Source organism: Perognathus longimembris, chromosome 13, assembly GCF_023159225.1.
Source record: "Perognathus longimembris pacificus isolate PPM17 chromosome 13, ASM2315922v1, whole genome shotgun sequence".
NCBI lineage: Eukaryota > Metazoa > Chordata > Mammalia > Rodentia > Heteromyidae > Perognathus > Perognathus longimembris.
This window is the reverse complement of record NC_063173.1, coordinates 19,386,093-19,409,700: the sequence shown is the minus strand read 5'-3', so window position 1 is coordinate 19,409,700 and position 23,608 is coordinate 19,386,093. Positions and strand designations below refer to the sequence as shown.

At 46.4% G+C, this 23,608-nt stretch overlaps 1 protein-coding gene across 5 annotated transcripts in view; it reads right to left on the bottom strand.

Moving 5' to 3' along the window:
• Positions 1–13,241, bottom strand: part of Mical2 (microtubule associated monooxygenase, calponin and LIM domain containing 2) — a 190,002-nt gene extending 176,761 nt beyond the window's left edge. For all 5 annotated transcript variants that reach the window (XM_048359417.1, XM_048359414.1, XM_048359415.1 and 2 more), the window contains exon 1: positions 13,108–13,241. The gene's annotated coding sequence lies outside the window, so the exon portion shown is untranslated. The remainder of the gene's footprint in view (positions 1–13,107) is intronic.
• Positions 13,242–23,608: the final 10,367 nt, after the last annotated feature.

The window sequence follows — 23,608 nt, the reverse complement described above, 5'->3', positions numbered from 1 at the left end:
CCATGATCCTCCTACAAATGACCTCCCATGTAGCTGGGATGACATGTATAAGCTACCATGCCCAGCTTTTTTGATTGAAATGAGGTCTTGCTAACTTTTGACCTGGCTTCAAATGATGACTGACCTTCCTGATCTCTCCCTCCCTTGTAGCTAGGATTACAATATGCACCACCACATCCAACTCATGTTGAGATGATATCTCCAGAACGTTTTGCCCAAGTTGGTCATGGTCCTCCTGCTATCTGCCTCTCAAGTAGCTAGTTTACAGGCATGTACCAGCATGCCTGTCCATAGATTTGATTTTTCACAAAAACATACCTAGAAAATTGTCATGTAGTGAGTGTATTTGTTATCTATCGCCTCTAGGGTGAGAAAAAAATGAATAGGATGAAATGCCAGAAGCTAAGAGCCATCAAAAAGAGCTGTCAAGTACAAGCCACTTCTTAAATGGATCACCAAGGTAAAGAAATCAATCCAGGGGGCTAAGGCTCTACCTCTGCTGTTGTGGGTCCTGTAAGCAGCTCCTCTTACTGTAAAGAGACAAAAAAGTGTCCTATATTTCATTCTTGCATAGGTGCTTTGATTGAGACACTGTAAAAAAAAAGTGAGAGCATAAGGGTAAAATCCACTTATAGAAAAGGTACAAATGGTAGACCTAAGGTAAAGGGGGACCTTGTTATATTGGTGCTTCAAGGACCCTTGGGACAATTCAGGAATGGACCAAGAAACAGAGGGCAGTACCTGATACCCGCAGGAATGCTGTGCCTGTGGCCTCCCTTAACCCCCCATGAGCACCATTGGGGTAAGTAGTGTCACGTCCTCTTGCCAACAAAGAAATCAACCAGGGATCCATGACCAGTTTGTGACAACCCATTTCCAACAGAAGAGCCTTGCTTGGCAGAATAAATGCATTGAATGATTGATCACTTGATCCATGAAAAAAGCCAACTTGGTCTCATATTGGAAGAACTAAGGCCAGGAGGAAAAGACAAAAAATATCAGTGCCACACCCAGCCCACATCACCAACTCTCAAGTACTCAACTCATTCTGCTTGCTGCTTACAGGAACAATTTATTCCATTACACAAAACAAGGGTGCCTGAGACATAGATGGCAGGTGTTAGTAGCCCTGCTCAAATGTCAAAGCTGTAAATACACCAGGTTGCCATGGCACCCACCTGTCAGGTTAGCCCTGTAACAGGTGGAGGCTGAGCTCAGACCCTCAGGGCCAGGACCTGCTTATGGCGAGGTGACGGAAGGGAGACAGTCAATTCAGACAGTGGCACCCTTTGCTCTGTGTGCATCTAGCTTTGTACTTTCCAAGGGAGGGGTTCCCAGAGCTTCTGTTTGCCCTAGTTTAGCTATCTCCACACAGATAGGCAGGTAAGTGCTTCCTGAGCCACAGGCATCATCCCAAAGGACACACCATCCTGCAGCCCAGTGGGGAAGGCAAAAGATGGTTACTATTCTCTGCAGAGTACAGAGTATGGCTCAAGATGCAGACATGTGGTACCACAAACAGCAGAAAGGGACAGATGGCCCATATTCTGTGACCCCAAAATGGCTTCCCTCCTTAGAAACTAAAAGATGGAGCTGGATACTACAGACTATCTCCACATAAGAGGCTGTGGGGCTTTTCTGGGCATCCAGCCATAATTGTTTGTACCCTGTTCCCCAGTAAGTGGTGGCCCACTTCTCAGTGGGCACACAGGAGTTGTCTATAAAAGTCTTGGTTGGCAGATAAAAAGTCTTGGTTAGCATTGAGTGCATTACCCGCTCTAATGGCTTCTTCGGCCTACTGGGCTCATCCACATTGCATGCCCCACAACCTTAGCAGTCTCCTGTCTCCACCCTGAGCAGCACATCCCCCAACGCCCTTTCCCACGTTTCTGTGTGCTCTTGCCTCTACCCATCTCTGCTTGTGAAAATCCTCTTCATCTTCTACTGTCCTTTTCAACCAACAAGCATCTCCTCCAGGAAGTCCCCTGGAAAGATCCTTTACTGTGCCTGCTCCATTCCCTTGGTGTACAGGCAGCAGCAGCTGGACAATGCACCTCCCTCCAGATTGCAGAAAAGTGCTCAATTCCAGTCATTTGTCACAGGGCCCCCGGCAAAACAGCTTCATGTTGGGCCTAAAGCTTGGGCTGTGGCTCTTGGTCTTCTCACAGTCCCCTACTTACAGAAAGTGTCCTTTCTACACCCTCCCGTTTCTCCTCCTCAGACTCCCAGCTGATTCATCTAATTTTCTCAAGGTCCTGCTGATAGCTAATTGGAGATAAAGGAATCTAATAACAGGGTGTCCTTCCCAGTTAAATTCTGAGTTTTTAATCAAAGGAACTCTGCAAACTAGGGCCCCAAACAAAGGTGGAAAAATCCAAGCTCCAAGACTCTGGGGAATTTTGACAAGACAAGATCTTAACCCTAAGGCTAGCCAATGCTATAATATACAAATTGATGAAAAGAAAAAGAGGAGGGGAGGGAAAGGGGGCAGGGTAAAGGCAGGATCCCGGGAGACAGCAAGGGAAGGGGTGACATTGTCCAAAAAGGAATGCACTCTTTACCTGACTTACATAAATATAACCTCTCTCTATGTCACCTTTATAATAACAATGAAAAAAAAAAGAAAGGCAGGATCCAGTCTCAGGAACATAAGCCTCAGATACCAGCACTCAGCAGTCTGAGGCTAGCTCTCTTATTTATCATTATTTTTTTTTAAGGTTGACTGCAAGGAAAAGCTATCAAAGAGTGATCAAGCATTACAGCATAGGGAAAAGAGCAAGTCAAGGAGAGACTCTGACCTAGAGCAAGAGACATGCCTGAGCCTCAGTTTCTCCATAAACTTGAGGGTGGAGGTAAGAATTATATGATCTTAAATAGCCCTTCCAACTTGACATCCCAGTCTCTGTGACTCATGGTCTCATCTCTTCTGGACCTGGAGGTCAGTGTCATTTGAAGGCAACCTAATTCCCCTCCCTCCTTACCTTAAGCCCCTATCTGGGTCTAAAGGGAAGGGTATAGCTCCAGACTCCCCAGGCAATCAGCAGGCACAGTCAGCATGTAAGGGTGGGCTCAGCTCGGCAAGGAGAAAGCAAGGGTAGGGGTAGGGACAATTGCTGGTTGCTATGGGCACAAAAAATGCTCCCATTCATACCATCTGTCTGAGCCCAGGGAAAAAAAAGACAGTCAGCTGGTTGCCTTAACTCCCATGGCCTACCTTTTTAAGAGATTACAACTGCCTGCTAAATTTAAGTGCTGCTCTAAAATCAGGACATATAAGGTCTCTCAGCCTGGATCTGACGGGTTTCATAATGGGTAGAGCTGGAGAGCAATGAAGAATTAAACTTGGAGGCAGTATTGTGCAGCCAATTAGAGGCCTTTAAAAATAGCTCTCTCTTTTCTCAGGCAGAAGATGAAGTTTGAGCAATAAACAGGCATCTGCTAGGAGCTTCAGAAGAGATAAACACCCCGGAGAGCAACCACAAACAGTGGAGCCCTCTCCAGGCAGCAGGCAGCATCCTGCTCATCAATGGGAGCAAGAGACCCAGAACTCAGGGAAATAGGAATGGGGGCTGCATGAAGGCAGAGAAGAAGGTGGTGATGAAAAGCTGGGAAGGAGGGAGGTGGGCTCCCCATAAGCAAGAGAAACTGGGCAGATTTGTTTGGTAGAAAATTTAGAACTGGCTGCCTTGTCCAAAGAAACAAAAGCACAGAACTCACTTGCAGGACTTGGAGAAAGCCACCCAGAAAATTCCCTGCAAAGACCATTCATTATGGAAATGCATTACCTGTTAAAAGTGGGGAAAATTGCAATGTGGAATGGGCCATTCATTACATGCTGTAATTCAAGCACTCTGGAGGCTCAAGTAGGAGGATTGTGAGTTCAAGGACAACCTGGGCTACATCACAAGATCTTGTCTCACTAAAGAAGTGAAACAAAAACAGCCCCAAACTGGATACTGGTAGCTTACATGTGTAATCCTAGCTTGGGAGGCTGAAATCAGGAAGACTGCAGTTCTAAGCCAGCATGTACCTATGTAACTGTACAGGGTTGAGTACTATCTATGTAAGTGTGCAGAGGTACATAACAGCATCTATGTAAGTGTGCAAGGGCGAGCAGCATATATCTATGTAAGTATGCAAGGGTGAGTAGCATTCATCTATGTAAGTGTACAGAGAACAGCTTTTTATTTATTTCTTTATTTTGTCAGTCATGGGGCTTGAACTCAGGTCCTGGGCACTGTCCCTAAGGTCTTTGGCTCAAGGCTAGCACTCTACCACTTGGAGCCCCAGCTCCATTGCCCATTTTCTGGTAGGGAATTGGAGATAAGTCTCTCATGGACTTTCCTGCCTGGGCTGGCTTTGAATTGTGATCCTCAGATATCAGCCTCCTGAAAAGCTAGGATTACAGGTGTGAGCCACCAGCACTTGGCTTCAAGCAGCTTTGAAAAGAACTCAAGGGTTGGGAATGTGGCTTAGTGGTAGGGTGCTGGCGTAGCAGTCACGAAACCCTGGGTTCAATTCCTCAGCACCATATAAACAGAAAAAGCCAGAAGTAGTACTGTGGTTCAAGAGGCAGAGTGCTAGCCATGAGCAAAAAGAAGCCAGGGACAGTGCTTAGGCCCTAAGTCCAAGCCCCAGAACTGGCCAAAAATTAAAGTTTAAAAAAAAAAGAACTCAAGATATCAGATACATGATAACAACAGACCCTCCTAAGCTGAAGACAGAAACCTGAACCAAGAAGGAACTCCTGGAACCCCTGGCTGAGGTGAAGAGTCCCCTCCTTTGTGCTGGCCAGCCCTCCCAGTACAGACCCCACGGTTCCCAAGAACCCAGCTACACAAGCCCTAGGGGAGATTCCTTGAGGAAAGAGACAGAAACCCCCCCCAACCGGGGTCTAGAAAAAAGCCTTCTGAACCCCCAGTATCCCCCAATCTGTCTGCCCTTTTATCAGCTGTCTCCCTCCTGTCCTTGACTACCTTTGCATCTCATGTCCTAGCCCAGCTGTCTCGAGTCATGGAACTACCTGTACTGTGGCTTCTGAGCACACAGCATGTGGGTCCTCTATTCAGCTCCCTGGGGATGATCAGGGATCCGACAAAGGGGTCAGAAACTCCCCCACCTGACCTTGGACCCACTGTGCTCCAGAAATCAGCTCTCCTTAGTGACTGAAAAGTCCATGTGATTTCGCTGGGCATTTCATCCTCCCCGGCACCTCATTCTCCTGGCTCTCAGCACAAACGACAGCCTGAGATTCCACAAATCATTACCAGACACAGTCGGTACTCAGATAAGTGGCCAAGGCCAGTATACAATCCTGAGAGCAAAGAAGTGGTCTGTGTACCTCAACACACTAACACTAGAGTGGCAGAATGGAGTGTTCTTAGATGCCTACGTCTGTCTCAAAATGCTGGGCTTCTGGGCTGAGCATGTCAGGAACTCAGGGTTGCAAATATCCCACAATCCTGCTGCTACAGTAGCTTGGGGCCAGTGACCCCTGTCCAGCATCTTGCTGCCCTCCTTTTGCTGCCAGCAGAAAGGACTTCAGAAGTGGACATTTTCCATTGCCCAGAGAAGGAGAAAATTGGAGCCACAAATCAGCTGGAAACACCATCCCTTTTGTGAGGTTTGCCCTCACCTTGGAGTCCCCTCAAAAGCAATCTGACCAGCCGTTGAAAGAATGAAGGACCTCAAGGTATCCAGCACAACTGCTAGGAGGCGGAAATTTCAGTTGGGAAGAAAAGCAGTGAAATTACTCAGTCATTCAGAAAGCAAAACATATCAGTGCAAATGAACACACACACACACACACACACACACACACACACACACACACACACCCTAACCTAAGACAAAACACCATCTACACATACACATTTTCCAAGGGTAGCTTTTCTGTGATGAACTACAGCAGTGCTTAGAGACATAGGCAAGTGCAGATCAAGCTTAGCTCACTACGCCTGGCATGGCAAAAAGGCTCTGCATGCAGCATGCTGGAATAGATATTGCACAAAAACAGACCTAGTCCCTCAGCAAAGGTTTGCTTGTGAGCAGAGGGCCAGCGCCCTATCACTCCCACCAGCTCTGAGTTTCTGAGACCACATGATCAGTACTTTAGAAGCAGGCCCCTTATCAGCTCCAGGCAGCTATGTTTTCTACCTTTGGAGTGGGAGGAAAAGAGAAGCGGATGGCAAAGGGAGGATCAGAACACCCCCCAAACGAGATCTGTTGGGCATTTTCCTAAAAGGACAAAAGAGACCAGTGGCGCCTGGAGGTTTGTCTTAACATCCCATGTCCTTTTGTTGTCTGATAGTACAATGTCCCTGATTAGCAAAATCAAGCCAGAGAACCTACTGCCAGAAAGACTTCATCTAGAGGAGAGCAAAATGCTATCTAGTTTCAGGAAGGAAAGGGAAGGAGGAAGAATGAAGAGAAGGGAAGGTTTCCTGGGATCTTTCATAGCTTCTAATCTCCTAGGCCCCAGCTTCCCTATTTTCCAACCTGTTGCAAGACCAGAAGGTTCTTTAAAATATCAGTCTAAGCAAACATCAAAACATTAATAGCTTGATGGCTTTATCCAAACAAATAGCTGCACCATATACACATATGATTTTTGTCTGCCCACTCCCAATTAGGTGGATCTTCTTTCTAAAGAGAAAATGGGTAAATATAAACTTGGATTTTTCCGCTACAAAAATTAAATGTTTTACTAGAAAAATTTGGGGGGAGGGGTGAGTCCATTAACAAGCAGGCTAAAGACTTAAAGAGTTCTCTGAAGAGTAAATACGAATAACCAAGAGATACATGAAGAAATGCTCAACATCTCTGGCCATAAAAGAAATGAGAATCAAAACAAATTGAGATTCCACCTCACACCAGTTAGAATGGCCATTATCAAGAAAACTAATAACAACAGAGGCTGGCAGGGATTTGGCCAAAGGGGAACACTACCACACTATTGGTGGGAATGCAAACTTGTCCAACCACTCTGGAAAGCAGTATGAAGGTTCCTCAAAAGATTAAACATAGAGCCCCCTCCCACTATGATCCAGCAATCCAATTTCTGGGCATTTACCCAAATGACCACAAACAAGGCCATACTAAAGTTACCAGCACAGCTATGTTCCTTGCAGCATTATTTACCATAGCTAAGATCTGAAACCAATCCAGAAGCCCCTCAGTAGATGAATGCTCTAAAAAGATGTGGTATATATACACAATAGAGTTCTATGCCTCCATCAGAAAGAATGACATTGCCCCATTCGTAAGGAAATGGAAAAACCTGGAAAAATTATATTAAGTGAAGTAAGCCAAACACAAAGAAGAGTATGTTGCATGATTTCTCTCATTTGTAAGAACTTGAATATGTCTATGATATTCTTAACAGGGGATCTCAACAACCCAATTGCTTAATACATATTATCATCTATAATGAAGTGTATCAACATGAACTCCAAGACATGGTAACAAGAGGTGCTTATTATGTCCTGTACGTAGTTTTTAATTTCTTTTATTATTTTCTTTCATCTCTCTTAATTTTCTGTACCTGTGTCTTGTATATAAAATTATTCAACCAGGGGAAGGGAAAGGGAATCACAGAAACCGCAGGTCAAACGATGAACTAATAATGCACCAATGATACATACTTGCCACTAGGTTGGATATGAACCTTGCAACTTGGGGGGGGGGTGGGGGGAGTAGGAAGGGATAAGCAGGAGAAAATGAGGGATGGGGTAACATTGTTTACAAACAAATGTAATCATTACCTTACTTATGTAACTGTTACCCCTCTGCTCATCACCTTATCAATAAAGATAAAATAAATTTTAAAAGAAAAAAAGGTTGGGGATGGTAAGGAATGGGGATATATATGGCTCAGTGGTAAAGCACCAGACTAGCAATCATGGGCCCCTAAGTTGAAATCTCAATACTGCCAAAGGAAAAAAAAAAGTTTGGGAAAAATTATTAAAAAGTAAAAGGAAGGGGTGAGGTGGGGAAATCAACTTTAGTGCCGCCATTCAAAGAAAGATTAAATTTTTGTCAAGTTTCCTCTAGGGGGGAAAGCTATGTTTAAAAATGGGGAAAGAGGGAGAAAACTAAGCTGAGGATGTAGCTCAGTAGTGGATTTCTTGCTTAGCATGCAGGAGGTCCTGAGTTCAATCCCCAGCACTATAAAAATTAAAAGCCAAGCCAGGTGCCAGTGGTTCATACCTGCAATCCCAGCTACTCAAGAGGCTGAGATCTGAGGATCTTGGTTTGAAGTCAGCCCAGGCAGTGAAGTCTGTGGGACTCTTATCTCCAGTTGATAACCAAAAAGCCAAAAGTGGCCCTGTGGCTCAGGTGATAGAGCACTAGGCTTAAGCAAAAAAGCTGAGTGACATCACCTAGGTCCTAAGTTCAAGCCCCAGGACTGGCACAAAAATAAAAAATAAAAACTCAGCAAAACCAAAACTCTAACCATTCATCCTGATGGCTGCTGCAGGAGGAGACTTGACTCGACCCACTTGGTGGGGCGGGGCGGGGGGGGGGGGAGAAAACATCTGCCAAAGGGCCAGCACCTAGAAGGAGACTGAATAAGAGATGTCCTTCTGAAACACCCTTCTGAAGAAAAACAGGCACATTTCCTTCCCTCCTCAGCCTGTTTCACAAGGTCACCCAGTGATGACGCTATCTCTACACGACAAACACAGATGAGACACTTACAGATCATACATCTTCATTTTTCTGTCACCACCTGTCCAGGCACAGATCAACAGTGATTTGAGAGAGGCTCCACAACGTGTTCAAGTGGGAGGAAGATGATGAAAGAAAGCTCTAGAAGGCACAAGGGAAGAAGCAGTGCTCAGGGATGGAAGGAAAAGGTGTGTGGCATTGTCTACCAAGCACAGTTCCAAGTGTCCCAGTCATGGCATGATCTTGAGTGTGGTGGAACCCAAAGCTTGGGCAGAATGACCTCAGTCCCAGTTAGCCCACATATGATCTGAAGCAAATTGCTGATCCGGGCACAAATGTGGCTGTCTGGGTTCCTCACCACAAACCAGTGCTTTGAGGGTGAGCAAAGCAAATAGTTCTATTATTTCAGGATGTTTATGCAGATGCTTGCTGTGGGGAAACATCTGCATGTGAGCAAATCATCATTTTTGTAAATCTCTTCTCCAAACACAGATGCAGCAGTCACACTAACCCATGACAGGGTTTACTCATTCAAAACACATTTCTTCAGTAGCCCCGATACTGCTGGGCAGATACTCCTTGAGCCTCTGCAATATCCCCCACACACAGGGCTTGGACTGTGGATCTGGCTTGGCACAGAGGCAGACTTCAGTCTCAAGGGGCTTGCTGTGGTCCTACAGGCAGCCCGGCACTTAAAATGGGTACTTGATTGCTAATTAAGCATACAGGAGCTTCTTCAGATTACAACAGGCACACAGAGACTGCCAAGAAAAGGCAGCAGGCACACGATCCTGCCTTTGACAGACAAGCTAAAGGTCATTTCTAACAACCAAGTGGAGCTGACTACCAACAAGTGATAGCAATAGATAATTGCTGATTCTGTTATATGCAATATTGACATGTGGTTTTGCAAGAGAATACTCTTTTTAAGACATGTATAAGCTGGGCACAGGTGGCTCACACCTGTAATCCTAGCTGCTCAGGAGGCTAAGAAAAAGTCTGTTAGATTCTTATCTCCAACTAACCACCAAAAAGCCAAAAGTGGAGCTATGGCTCAAATGGCAGAGTGCTAAGCTTGAGCAAATAAAGCTCAGGAACAATGCCCAGGCCAACTTCAAGTCCCAGAACTGACACACACACACACACACACACACACACACACACACACACACACTATATTGTATAGGAGCAGAGAATTACCTCATTATACCATTCCATTTCAAGTCCCAGAACTGACACTGACACACACACACACACACACACACACACACACACACACATACACACACACACACACCATACTATATTGTATAGGAGCAGAGAATTACCTCATTATACCATTCCATTTTTGTATTTGAAAACATTACAGTAACAGTCTTGCTATGTATACCAGGTTAGCCTTGAACTCTCCATCCTACTTGAACTCTCCATTCTACTCTTCAGCCTTCCACATAACATTTTGTTGTGTTGTTGCTAGTCCTGGGGCTTGGACTCGGTGCCTGAGCACTGTCCCTGACTTCTTTTTGCTCAAGGCTAGCACTCTACCACTTGAGCCACAGCGCCACTTCTGGCCTTTTCTGTTTATGTGATGCAGAGGAATCGAACCCAGGGCTTCATGCATGCAAGGCAAGCATTCTATCACTAAGCCACATTCCCAGTCCCCCACATAACATTTTTAAATATAAAACATCATGGTAGATAACTTATCACAAAGTTGTATAAAAGACTAAGGAATTATAGAGCAAAGAGCAAGGATGGTTTGGGAGAACTAGAAGATAATACTGAATACTGCAGTTTGTGAGTGCTTTAAATACTATTCCAAGTGAGGTGAGAAGATATACTTCCACAAAATTACAACATAAGTCAATGCACTGAGGAGGTACCTTTGGGGAGCTTCTGGAGGTCAGAGAACAGCCACAAGGTTTGTCTATATCCTAGTGTTAAATTCCCACCCCAACAGCCAAATGTAGTTTATCTTTTCTCGCTTGCTGGGCGGGGGGGGGGGGGGGGTGGAAAGAATGCCCAACTTGCAATCACTAGACTGTTTCCTCATCTGTAAAATGGGTATAGTGTGGTATTTCTTCACAGGGCTAATGTGGGGTTCTACGGCCATAACACAAAAAGTCTCAGCATAATGAACAGTATTCTTTTTCCTAGCTCTTTGAAGACCAGAGGTGGTTAGCCCACTGTGGGCTTCTAAGATTAGCAGCATTCAGCCAAATCTTCTCATGCCTCTACCACACCCTGCCTCTAGCCACAGCCAACACTCTTGACCAAGACAGAATGTCTGTTCTTCAGTGGTAAGAAGTGGAGGGGTAGGCCAATGACTGGAAGGCAAATACAGATGGGGGGAGGGAGTGGTAAGTAGAGAGAATAGAGACACACCCCAATTATAGGCAGAAAAGAATGAGGATTATCTGGCTTCTCCTTGTAGTGTCTAAAAAAGGGCCTCTACAACTACAACCAGCCATAGCCCTTAAGCTAATTTATACCAAAGTGTCATTGATTAGTATCAGGCTAATTATGGAAAGAGTCAAAGTCAAAGCCCAGGGCCTGAAGAGTGCAGGGATAAAAGTGATGTCATAATTTTATACAGGTGTGCTTAAACTGTAGCTTTCAATCACCACAGAAAGAAAACTAGCATATCTCAGTATCTGCCTCCCTGCTCCAAAATAAGAAAGTAAAAACTAGAATTGTTCCTAAGGTCAAGATGAATTTAATGCAGTCCTTTTAGTCCATTTTAAAAGCCAGTATTCAAGTCAATGGTGAAAGGAGGCTTTCCCTCCAAACAGTATCCAAATACCAGCAGTCAGTCTCTCTACTATCACATATAGACAAATTTCTCTCTCCCCCTTGACTAGAGGACAAGGTGACTGGTTTGCAGGTTGACCCAGGCTAACCTGGGTCAGTTCCAACGTTTTCTCAAAGTATCTATGGAAATCCTCGTGGAGAGGCACTTTCAGAAGCCAGAAGGCTCCAGTGGGGGCCACAGATGGTCACACAGAACACTACTTTCCATAACCATGGGACAGTGGGAAGGACACTGGGCTTATCATTCAGAGCTAGGACCTGGTTCTGACACTTTCCCTTTCTCATTTCCAAAAGCTGTGGGGGGAGGGGACCTCAGACTTCTTGGAGAGTAACCACAAAATCATCCACAAAAGTGCCACTGGACAGGACCTGATGGCCAGGAGGCCTTCATAAACTCATCTTCTCTCCACTTGGAGAAGGCTAGTTCTCAGGACAATTGAAGTCTCTGGACAATCCATGAGGGCTGTTCTGGAGCTTCTAAGACCACCCATTGGGGTTCACTGCTCCTGGGAGGGGGACTAGCAGAGACAGGGCACATTTGCCAAGGAACACCCAAATGTGGAGGGTCCTCTGACATCTTCCGGTGGAATCTGCCTACAAGGAGGTTTGCTTAAATGCTTTCATTTCTCACCCAAACCACTTTAGGTTGTGGTGAGCAGGCCAGAGTGCCAGCAAGAGAGCAGGCACTGCCCTAGGAAAGGCTTTTGGACAAAAACTCTTCCCGCTTTAAGAGCCCAGGCCTCAGAATAAACAATGTGGAAAGAGACACACCACGTTCACCCTGGTTTCAACATGCCTCTTCTCCATCCAGTAAAGGCCCTTCCTTCCCAGCTCTGCGGGTGAAGCTAGACCAGGGATGAAATGAACCCCACCTGTTCCATGGGCTGGGAGGTGAGGAGGGAATAGCCAGGTCAGCTGGGCAAAGGCTGCAGACCAGGTGCCAGGTCTCTCCAGGGCCACCCAGGCAACGGACAGGGCGAGCAGGCAGCGCGGAACCCCAGCACCCTGAAAAGGGTGCTAGTGGGCTTGGGGTGAGCTGGGTTGCTGGGGGCGCGCAACGCGGAAAGGACAGGGGCACGAGCCTCAGCCTCAGCCTGGGTCCCAGCCGGCAGCGGGCCAGGCCATTAACATTTGGCCTCACTTAACTTCCTGTTATCAAGGAGGGAGGAGAAAAGGCACCCAGTGAAAAGAACATGACAGAACCAAGCCCCGAAATCCTGGGAAGCCTAGCTGGAGAAGGATCTTGTGCCCGGCGACGGGCGACAGGGCGGGCGCGTGGCGCCCACTCCGCGCTGACGTTTAGGGTGTTCTGGGGTTCGAAGTGCAGGGTCTGGGCGGAGTGAGAGGTAGCTCGGGGTATCGGCCGAGGCTTTAAATTACGTTCGGATATTATTTATTTTATTTTTTTTGAGACCGGCCCGGGCTGCTTAGGGCTCCGGCTGCTTAGGGCTCCTCCGGCAGCGCCGCTGGCTCGCCGCTCGCCCCACGGGGCGGTTGCTCCGGGGATGCCGCAGCCGCACCTGACCCTTCCGGGCGCGGGACAGGGCACAGAGTCCAGCCGGGGCTGCTATGGTCTCTATCCGTGCCCGCCCGCCCTCCTCACAGCCCACGCCTTCCCCACCTTACCGAAAGTCTCGCGGGCCACCGGGACTCGGATCCGCGCCCGCTTCCGCCTCGGGCTGAGGGAGCCGCGGGGCTAGAGCCGCCCGGCGCTCGAGGAGCCGGGAAGCGTAAGCGAGGCCGCCCAGCGCAGGCTTAGCCGGCCGGGCGTCTGCAGTTCTGCGCGGTGCGGTGGACAGGGCTTGGCTACGCCCCCACTGGAGGTTCAGCCAATGACTTGGCATCCGTGGGCGAGGACACGCCCCCTTCCCGAGGCGCAGAGCCAATGGTCGTGCAGCCCGGAGCCCACCCCAGTGCCCGCCCCGCCCCCCATGGGGCCGGCTGTCACCGCTGCTGTCCCTGGCGCACGTGGGCAGAAGCCCGGCCCAGAGTGCAGGGAGCGGCCAGGCGCTCCCACCCTGACCAGCGAGCGAGAGCAGGTCGGAGACCAGCCACGGGCTGATGGGAGCGGGTGTGGTGGCGCTGCGAGATTAAAATCCCGGTGTGGCATTCTGGTGCCAAGGGAGAGACAAGGGCGGGGCCTGCCTACGCAGCTGGAAAGCAAGCCTCATCGTCCGCTTTTGGACATGAGAGAGCAGCACAGGACTTCCAGTGATGACTTCTAGTAGGCCCAGTAGACCTCCTTACTTGCTCCTATTCTTCTTGTTGTTGCCGGTAGCTGTGCTTGAACTCAGGGCCTGGATGCTGTCCCTTAGCTTTTTTGCTCAAGGATGGCACTCTACCACTTGATTGAGCCACAGTTCAGGCCACCTGTGTTACATTGGTCAAATCATTTCTTGAGTGTCATGTGGCTATCTTAATCTCTGTTCTGCTCACCTTCCTGGATTGCCTTATTCCCTATAGCCCCAGAGAGCACACCATTCACAGAAAAACGGCACAGATGAATAGATGGAGTAGGAGGAGGGTTACAAACCACTTTGTAGACTACATATACTACAAACACCTGTGAAGAAGGTTCTGGTAGCAGCAGTCAGGTAAATTAGGATCCACATGACTGACTCAGCTCTGGGACCTGGGGCTCATCATGGGGTTTGGCCTGATACAGGCATCAATAAATGTTCTTGGAACTGAGCTGACCCAGAGTGAGGAAAACAAGCAGGTCTGGGCAGTGAGCAAGCCACACGGTGTCTCCAGGCTATTGGAATTCCCCAGTATCAGCCTGTCTCTCTCCAGGCAGCGGAACAGAGCAATTTACCTCCTGGAACGTGGGACCAGAGATTTTTTCTGCTCCTCACTATGTGATCCTATTCCTGCCCTTGTGTGTTTTACTGGGAATTAGCCCACCTGGCATCCCTCTCAATCTCCTTACAAATATAACCAACTTCCTGCAGACAGATATCCCCCTCCACCTGTCCCTGCTCAGTCTGCATGCCTTAGTCAGCATGGGTTCTGCAGGCTCTGCACTCAGACTCTGCCCAGCTGATGGGATGTCCTATCCACATCATCTCATTTAGGCCAGAACCTAGACATTTCTGTAACTCACCCATTTCACAGATATGGAAACTGAGATCAGTGATATAAGTGTATCTGTGATCTAATTATATCACTAATACAATCTGTCCTGGTCACCTAGTTAGTGTGAGTCTTCCCATAAAGCTTACACATGGTGTTTGGAGCTTTTACAACCATGCCCATGCTAGGACACTGGACAGATGAGATCTGGCCCTAAAAGAACTACTCTGGGTCTGATCCTCTGCTAGTCTATCCTAGTATCCTGTGGAGCTCAGGTCTGGGTGTATAAGGGAAAGGAAACCCTGCAGACCTGGCCCCACCTTATTTTCAGGGTTATGAAAGAAACTTAAGACCATGAGGAGCTGTAGGAAACCCCATTACCTCTGTTGACAGCTTGAATTGACTGGACAAGGCCTGTTGCTGTTGGCCAGGATCTGAGACAGCCAGGTTAGGGATGAGGATGGAAGCAGAGTCATTTATTCATGTGACAAACCCTACTAATAGCGAAATGTGGTTCCTGTACAGCAGCAGATGAAGAATCAGGAGTGCATGATGCTATGAGAATTGTATTCTTTTTTCCTCCTTTTAATTCCAATTCCTTATCTACAGAGAAAAATAATCTCCTTTAAGATTAAAACAAATCTAACACTATTTCAGAAAGACTTTGTGACAAACAAGCTCAACAGAGATAGCATTACTTAGCACAGAAGTTCTAACAGCTCAAAAACAAGAACTTGCCAATGCATTCTCAAATTGTCTGCCTCTTCTCTCTTGTACCACTCCCAACTTTTATACCAGAGGGCTTGGGCAGAAAGACTCTTATTGGGTAAATCTGGGGACTAGGTCTTCCCTTGGAAATAGGGCAATCTGGGAACCAATGAGGGATAACTGGATAGAAATAGATATGCCTTAGGACTTCCTGGGTCCCCTCAGCAACTCATACAGTCTACCTTTGCTGACCATCCCCCTGGGGGAAGAAAGTTGAGATGAATGGGTTCTAAATGTTACAAGTCAAAGCAGTTACCATAGGATATTCTGCTAGACTAAGATCGTGTCTGAGCTTAAGTTGAGTTTGAGAAACTCAGCTCTTCAAAGATTGAGCAATATTAGGATGGACCTTGAAGGAAGTATTATCTATCCCTTTAACAGAATGAATGAAACAGGAAGGCACTTATTAGGGTTCAGAGCAAGTGAGTGGGCTCCAGGTCTCCCATTGTATGCTAGGCAAACTAAACTTCCTGAAAGAGCAGTGTCATGTTCTATATTTGATGACAGCCTCTTCCTAGGATGCTGCTTGTAGAAGTTGTCTGAGAGAAGCAGATGGCTACTTAGCATCAGAGGGAGGGAGAGCAGAGAGAGCAGGGAGACCCAGATTCATTTCTAAAAATATCTTCTTTTTAGACTGAAGCAATGAGCCTATGTAGCACTACGCATGCGTGGTCCTGAAGGCGCTGCAGCCTGCAGTCCCATCATCACCCACATTCACTTGACCTTATCCTGAGAGGGCTGCAGGGGCATCAAGTATGGCTTCCCTTTCTTTCCAGCCTTGTAATGTGCTTAGAGAAAAGTTAGAGTAGAATTGAATGTATTCTCTTTGGGGAGATTTTTCAGTAGAGAGCCCAGGGTGCCTCTAAACGCATTTGAATGGCAAGAAAGAGAGTTGCTGGGTTCTTGAGCTCTTCTCTCACCTCTGTGTACTTCAGGAAGGGGTGAAATAGTGAGGCCTTGGTGTCTTGAAGAAGGAAGAAGCCTTGTATCTAGAGTCCAGTGGCTTTTTCAGAGGAGGGGCTGATTACCCCAGACTGCCTAGGCAGCTATCTTTGGAGGACTTTTTTTAAGTGGAAACACTGGTACCTCCCAGAAGCAGGCTCAGCAGTGTGTGTGGGAAAGAAGATCATTGGGGCCTTGTTCTAGCCCCTTATCATCCTGATAAGAACTCAGAAGGCACGCATTGTTCATGCATAGGACATAAAAACTTTTCAAGGAAGTCATGAGGCCTACCACACCTTCAGTAGATTTTCCAGACACAGTTTGGGGATGGGGGAAGAAATGACAGCTCTCTGATATTTCTCATGCCAGGAACATCCTCAGAGGTAGCATAGCACTTAGGAAAACATGCACAGGTAGCCAGCAATGGGAGAAAGTTGGTCCTGGCAAGTGGAGAGCAATAGCTGTGGGCAGAAGGTAACACCCAGCCACAGGTACCAGCCAGAGCAAATAGAGACAGCATGGCATACAGGGCAAGAAGCAGGGCCACATAAAGAGTCTGGCCCCAGCCCCAGATTGGAGAGACACATATTTTCAAAGGCAACTGTGAAAGCCAAGGGCATAATTCTGGACCCTAGAGACACAAGAAAAGAAAACAAATGCTACCAACAAAAACCTGGTGTAACTTCACAGTGGACCAAGCCATCTAGGCAGCCAGCCGAGTCCTGTTTAAGCTCACTTAAAGACACTTTTCCAAAACCCTGCTTCAGATGAGTGGATGGAGGAAGCAGCTGTCAACTTGTGTTCCTGAGCCCTCCACAGAGCTACTGGTGCTGGGTAGCACCAAGGGAAGGGCAGGAGGGGACTTATGGGCCTCTGTCTATCCATCCATCACATGTTCACCCCACAAAGAGAGGTACAGTACAATTATTAGAAGAGTTGTCATAACTGAGACATTCATAGCACACTCTGAGGTATGCTATGGTTTGAATCCCATTCTGCCACTTATTAATGGTGTAACATTTGGTGAGAAATATAAACTGAGTGTATAGCAGAACCCTCACCTATAACCAGTCAACAGAAATGGGGAGATTTGTGCATAGAACGGTAAATGATTTGTAAAGGGATCCTGAATCAATAGAGAAGGAATGGGTTCTATAAGCTCCAGGCCAAGGACTTGACTAGCTCCTAGCATCAGACCTGTACTTGTGCTTTATCTTTTACTCACGTTTTGAAATAGGCACCATTATCCATACCTGAGAGATAAGGAAAATGCATCATGGTAGGAGAAGTAGAGTCTTAGGCCCCCTGTCCTAAGAATAGCATATGAGTTTTGGTGTTTAGTTTTGCTTTGTTTTGTTTTAGTCAGGGATTCACTACGTCACCAGACTGACTAGAAATTCCCTATGTCCTGCCCTACCCTTCAAAGTGCCCGAATTACAGACGTGTGCCACCACACCAATAAAGCTTATGCTCTTACACTTCCTAGTCTTGCTTCCCTGAACCTATCCAATGTGCTGTAGGACTCCAAGAAGCAAGTAGCTCATTCTCTGGGAACTGAAGAGCCAGTGAGAAGACTTCATTGAAGAGGCAGTCTGTCAGCCAAGCTCTGAGAGATGTCTGAGCTAGGAGGGATGAATGACAGGCCTTGGAGGGGGTAGTGGTCTTTCAGGACAGAAGCCAATAGAAGCATGGACTCAGAGATGAGGTTCCTGCTCTACATCGCCATCGTCCTTTGTTCATTGAGCAAGTGTTTATTAAGTGACTGTCTCATGCAGGTACTGTTCAGGTGGAGGAGATGCGGCAGTTATCAAAACATAAAAACAGACCAGATGAAGCCAGAGAGATGGCCATGAATCACATTGGGATGGCAGGCACTACTCTTTTGTGTAGGAAGATCACGGAGTAGCTCCTCCATTCTCTCTTATTTTGGTTATGTCCTCTACCCTCCTGGCTATATAACTGGGCACAGCTCCCAGCCCTGGCCAACTACAGAGCCCCGCTGGTGACCAGTCTGACATCCATGCACCTCACCTAAGCAGAATTCTTCTTTAGAACCAGCATTTACATTCAGAGTGAGAGAAGCTCTCTTTCCATGGAAGTTGGGCCTAGCCATGAGTATTCTCCACGTGCAACAGGGAAAATATGGCTACCTCGGGAGAGAAAGAGATTTCTCTGGCTGAAGAGTCCAGAAGCAGAAGCTCCTGCTCCTTTCCTGACTCTTTCCTCCTGGGTCAGCTTCATCTTCAGGCTGGTTCCCCTCACCACAACAAGTGCCAACAGCTATCATTGCCAATTGTGTCCTTACCTAAAAGTGCACCTTTCTGCCCACCATTCCAGGCAGGAGTTCTGAAATCCACTCTGATTGGATTGGGACACAGAGCCACTTGAACCTATGCCATAGCCAGGAGAATAGAATGTGCTGACTGTCCATGCAACCAGAACCCTTCTTAGAGCTGGGGTGAGCTCAGCTTCCCCTGGCCTATATGGGCTGCACAGGATGGAGGTGAACTCCAGTATGATGGTCAGAGATCACTTAGGAAGGAGAAAGAGTAACAAATGGGTACATGTCAGTCAGATAAAGAAGATGCTGTTGATCTGTATAGGTGCCAACAGCTTTCTAAAACAAACTCCCGTGACTACCTGAGGCCTCTGCAGCACACAATGAATGCACAGGGCAGCTGGAAGTAGCAGAGATTTGACACAACTGGGAATATCCTGCAACCAAAGGTGGATGAAGGTTGAGGAATATATACACGAGTCTTGGAAATATGTTCAGAAACTCTGTCTCTGTCCTAGAAGTCCCTAGAATGACTGGGCCTCAGGCACCCACAAAAGTAACCTGCTCATTAGCACATGCTGAGTTGGCTTCCTTCCTGCGACCGCTGTGTCACACTTCCTAGCTCTTTACTGGTACTTCCTCCGATTACTTCCCAAGACACTACTTGCATTCCAAGTCTTATCGTAGGGCCTGCTTTTAAAGCAACCTATCCTAAGACAGAAAAGTCAGCTTATGAGAGTTGGATCTTAAAGGGCCTTCCAATGCCCATATATTAAAGGCTTAATCACTGGCCTGTGGTGCTACTGGGAGGTGGTGGAACCTTTGGTCGTAGGGCCCTTAGTTGAAGGAATTGAGGTTACTTTAGGCATGCTCTAAATGGGGATATTGGTACCCAGACCCTTCCTCCCTTTGCTTCCCAGACCCTATAAGGTGAACAGGCTTCTGCCCAGGGGTCCTTCTGTGATGTGTTATGCCACTACAGGTCCAAAGAGATGGGAACATTCAACTATGGACTGAAACCAGAAGCCAGAGTAAAACTTTCCTTCTTGTAAGTTGATTATGTCAATTATGGCTTCAGAAAGCTGTCAGCACCTCTGAGCTCCACACAGCAATCTCCCTGAAAGAAGTCACTGTGATATTCACCATTGTATCTCAGTGTTCATCACTTAAACGGCAACCAGCACAGAGGGGGTGCCAGCAAAAGCTGCTGGAAGGGCTGGGAATGTGGCTTAGTGGTAGAGTGTTTGCCTAACATGCCTGAAGCCCTGAGTTCTATTCCTCAGTACTACATAAACAGAAGTGGTGCTGTGGTTCAAGAGGTAGAGTGCTAGCATTGAGCATAAAGAAGTCAGGGACAGTGCTCAGACCCTGAGTCCCAAGCCCCAGGACTGGCACAAAACAAAACAAAAATGCTGCTGGAGGACTAAAGAGGAACGTCTTTGAAAACAACAAACCTAGTAAGCAAGGTGTTTGTATCACAAAGTCACTTTTTCTCTAATGGACCTTGTTCTGTCCGTATACGTGGACTCTCTGAAGGAATTTATGGTTTTTCACCTCTCAGAAAGCTATGTCATCCTGAAATCCTCCTTATTATCCATTCCCAATTCTTCCCCACCTACCCACATACCCCTATGAAGCTCTGGGAACATTGTGTAATGGGTAAATGCTTTTTAATTTAAGTTAAATTCTTGCCTAATTGCCTTTCTCTTCAAAGCTTCTCTCATTTCAGCTTAGATGGCAAGAAGCTATTAAACTCTGAGGGGTCCTGTGGAGTGCCTTCCTCCTTGTCAGATCAGAGAGGCCTGCAGGACAATACCATGCATCACCTCAGTGGAACTGAGTCTGCAAACAGAAAAGCCAAAACATTGCACTGATGGTAGCTCATTTACAGCACAGATGTTTGCATGTGTGAGACCCTAGGTTCAATTCCTGGCCTTCCAGGAAGAAAATGAAAACCAAAAACATCACAGGCCACCTGATGGAAAGAGCTCAATCTCAGGCAAAGTAAGTTTCAAACTCTGCATCACTGACCTGTGACTCAGAGCAAAGCCATTTAATGAAGACAATGACCCTTCTTTGTAAGGTCAGAGTGTATCTCCAGCGAGATGACATATATAGAGGCATATAGTTGGCTCTCAGTAAGGTTAGTTGCATCCCTTCCTATCTGCTAGTGTGGTGGTTTTGTGTGGTTGCAATTTACTAAGCTAGAACTATTTGATAGAACTCTCTTTTTGGATGGTTCTTGAGACTAGGAAGCCAGTTTTGCAGAGGTTGACTCGGGGTCCCTGGACATCAGGTGCGTTGTGGGCTTAGGGTAGTAGCCAGGCCTTCAGTCCCTCCAGCTCAGGCATATTCTCCTCCTTCAGTTCTGCTAGACCAGACCAGGGAATGGGAACTGTGCAGCTGCTGTAAGGGTTACCACATCATCCAAGTCAGAGGTGGTGAGAAATAACATATGTTCTACTTTTTCAAGAGTTGCTGCTTGTCTGAGTACTTTGTTCCTGATTTGCCTCCACTTCACATCTGAATTTCTTCTCCCTTGCAATACCTTCAAACTTAGATTAACTTCAGGTCATCCAGAAGGCATAATGGAAGCCATTTGTAGACTTCTTAGCTAGCTCTCACGGTCTTGTGAAGTCAGAGCCATAACGATCCCATACGCCACATCATATTAATATCTTGCTTCCCTGATAAATCCTAATAGGTAAATAAATGTAGCCACTTCTCAAATATGTAAAATAGGCCCATATGCTACACTATTTATTGTCATAACACCTATATAGAAGGCTATGATTATCACTCCCATTTTGCCCTTGGAGAAGAAGAAAAAAAGACTAAGAAGGTCTTAATGCCTAGAAGAACTAGGATACACATCTCTGTCCCTTTCCTAAGCCCAAATGTGGTCCCTTAGAGCTCTGAAAGTGACTGTGAGCACACATGTCGTTTGCCAATGTGATGCATACTTAGAAAACAAAATGTCAGCTGTGCATCAGTGACTCATGTAAGGAGTCCTAGCTTCTCATGAGGGTGAGATATGGAGATCTCACTTGGAAGTTAGCTCTGTCAGGAAAGTCTGTGAAACTCATTTTTAACCACCAGAAAGCTGAAAGTAGGGCTCTAGCTCAAGTGGTACAGAGCTAGTCTTGAGGGGAAAAATGAAAGGAAGGAAGGAAATAATAAACAAAATAAAGAAAAGGAAAAAAAATAGAAAAGCCACCTGGACATGTCAGTAACATGCTAAAGCAATGGCAACAATACCAATAATAATATAAATTAAATAGAATGTCCCTTAAATGAAAAAAAAACTGTGACAGAAGAGAATGAATTGGAGATCTGCTGGTTTTTAAGCAAGTGGCTTATTGGGTAAACTGGTTTGGTAATGTCTCAATTGAGGGAAGCTGATCCCTCAGCACACAGGGAATTCAGAAAAGGGCTTTACTCCGGACAGAATGAAATGCAATAGTTGTTTCTCTGCAGTTTACTACTCATCACCCTCCTACTGCCAACAATCCCCAATAGTCCAACAACTGGGAGCAAATCAAAGAAGCAATTGAGTGAGGGCAGCTCTGGATGTATGCCTGAGAGTCATGGGATCCCAGAACACTGCAGAAGGCACGAGCCCCAGAGTCCTTCTAAGAATGCCGGCAGGCCGGCCCTTGAGGTTTTCTCTTTCCCTGAGGACCAAAGGAACAACTTGGAACAAGGCTGTGTCTGGGTTGTGTCTGCCCAGTGAACAGCAAGGCAAAGGTGCATTGCAGGGTTCATTCTGGGTAGAGAAGGAGTGGGATCTGGAAGAGGGGTGGGAGAAAATCCAGAAAAGATATGGCATGAATTCTGCCTTCATTCTCTACCATATGTGCTGTATTTGGGCTTCCTGCTTGCCTTCCCAAAAGCCCCCTTCCTCCTTTCCACCCAGTGATGAACTCAGCCTTTATTATAGATCACCATCTTGAGAAGTCTTCCTTATTACCTTCCTTATTGTGCTCATTGCACATCATACAGGCAGACTCACCCTGTGTAGTTTTATAGCCACTCTAGTTGTTTCTTATATGCCTATAACATCTCCTTCAGAGAAGCACCTTCCTCTAAAATCTCTTTCCAAAGTGGTAGAGTGCTAGCCTTGAGCACAAAGAGGCTCAAGGACTGTGCCCAGGCCTTGAGTTTAAGCCCCAGGACTGGAAAAAAATAAAATAAAATCTCTTTCCTCCTCATATGAAACTAATCTTGCTGGATACAGTAGATCATGCCTGTAATCCTAGCTACTCAAGAGATAAAGATTGAGAGAGAATCATTGTTGGAGGCTAACACAGGAAAAAGTAAGTTTGTGAGACTCCATCTCAACCAACAAAAAACTGAGCATGGGAGTATGCATCTGTACCCCAGCTACGTGGTGAATGTAAAAATAGGAGGATCACTATCCAGCCTGGCCTAGGCATAAGCACAAGACCCTATTTTAAAAAAAAAAACAAACAAACAAAAACAAACAAACAAGAATTCTGAGTTCAAATTCCAGGACTGCCTCTCCCACCCCACATTAAAACACACACACACACACACATACACACACACACACACACACACACACACTGACTTTTTTTTTTTTTTTGCCAGTATCAGGTTTGTACTCATCAGCTTGTGCTCTGCCACTTGAGGCACACCTTCAGGCCAGCTTTTGCTGTTTATTTCAGAGGTGGATTTTCATGGACATTTCTTCCAGGGTGGTTTTGAACTGAGATCCTTCAGATCTCAACCTCCTCAGTAACTAGGATTATAGGCATGAATCACTGGTACCGAGCTGGCTTTATCATTTTTGCATCAAAGCTATACCCATTCGAAAAGATCAATAAGAAAGTAATAATCAGGCTAAAGACATGGTTCAAGTGGTAGAGCACCTGCCTAGCAAGTAAAAGGCCCTGAGTTCAAACTCTAGTGCTGACAAAAAGAAGGAAGTACAACTTAGAGATGTTGTCCTAGTCTATAGCAGAATATCACAAACTAGGAAATTTATGAAGACAATAATTTATTTCCCTCCCAAAGGAGGTTGGGAATCTAATATCAAGGTGCTTG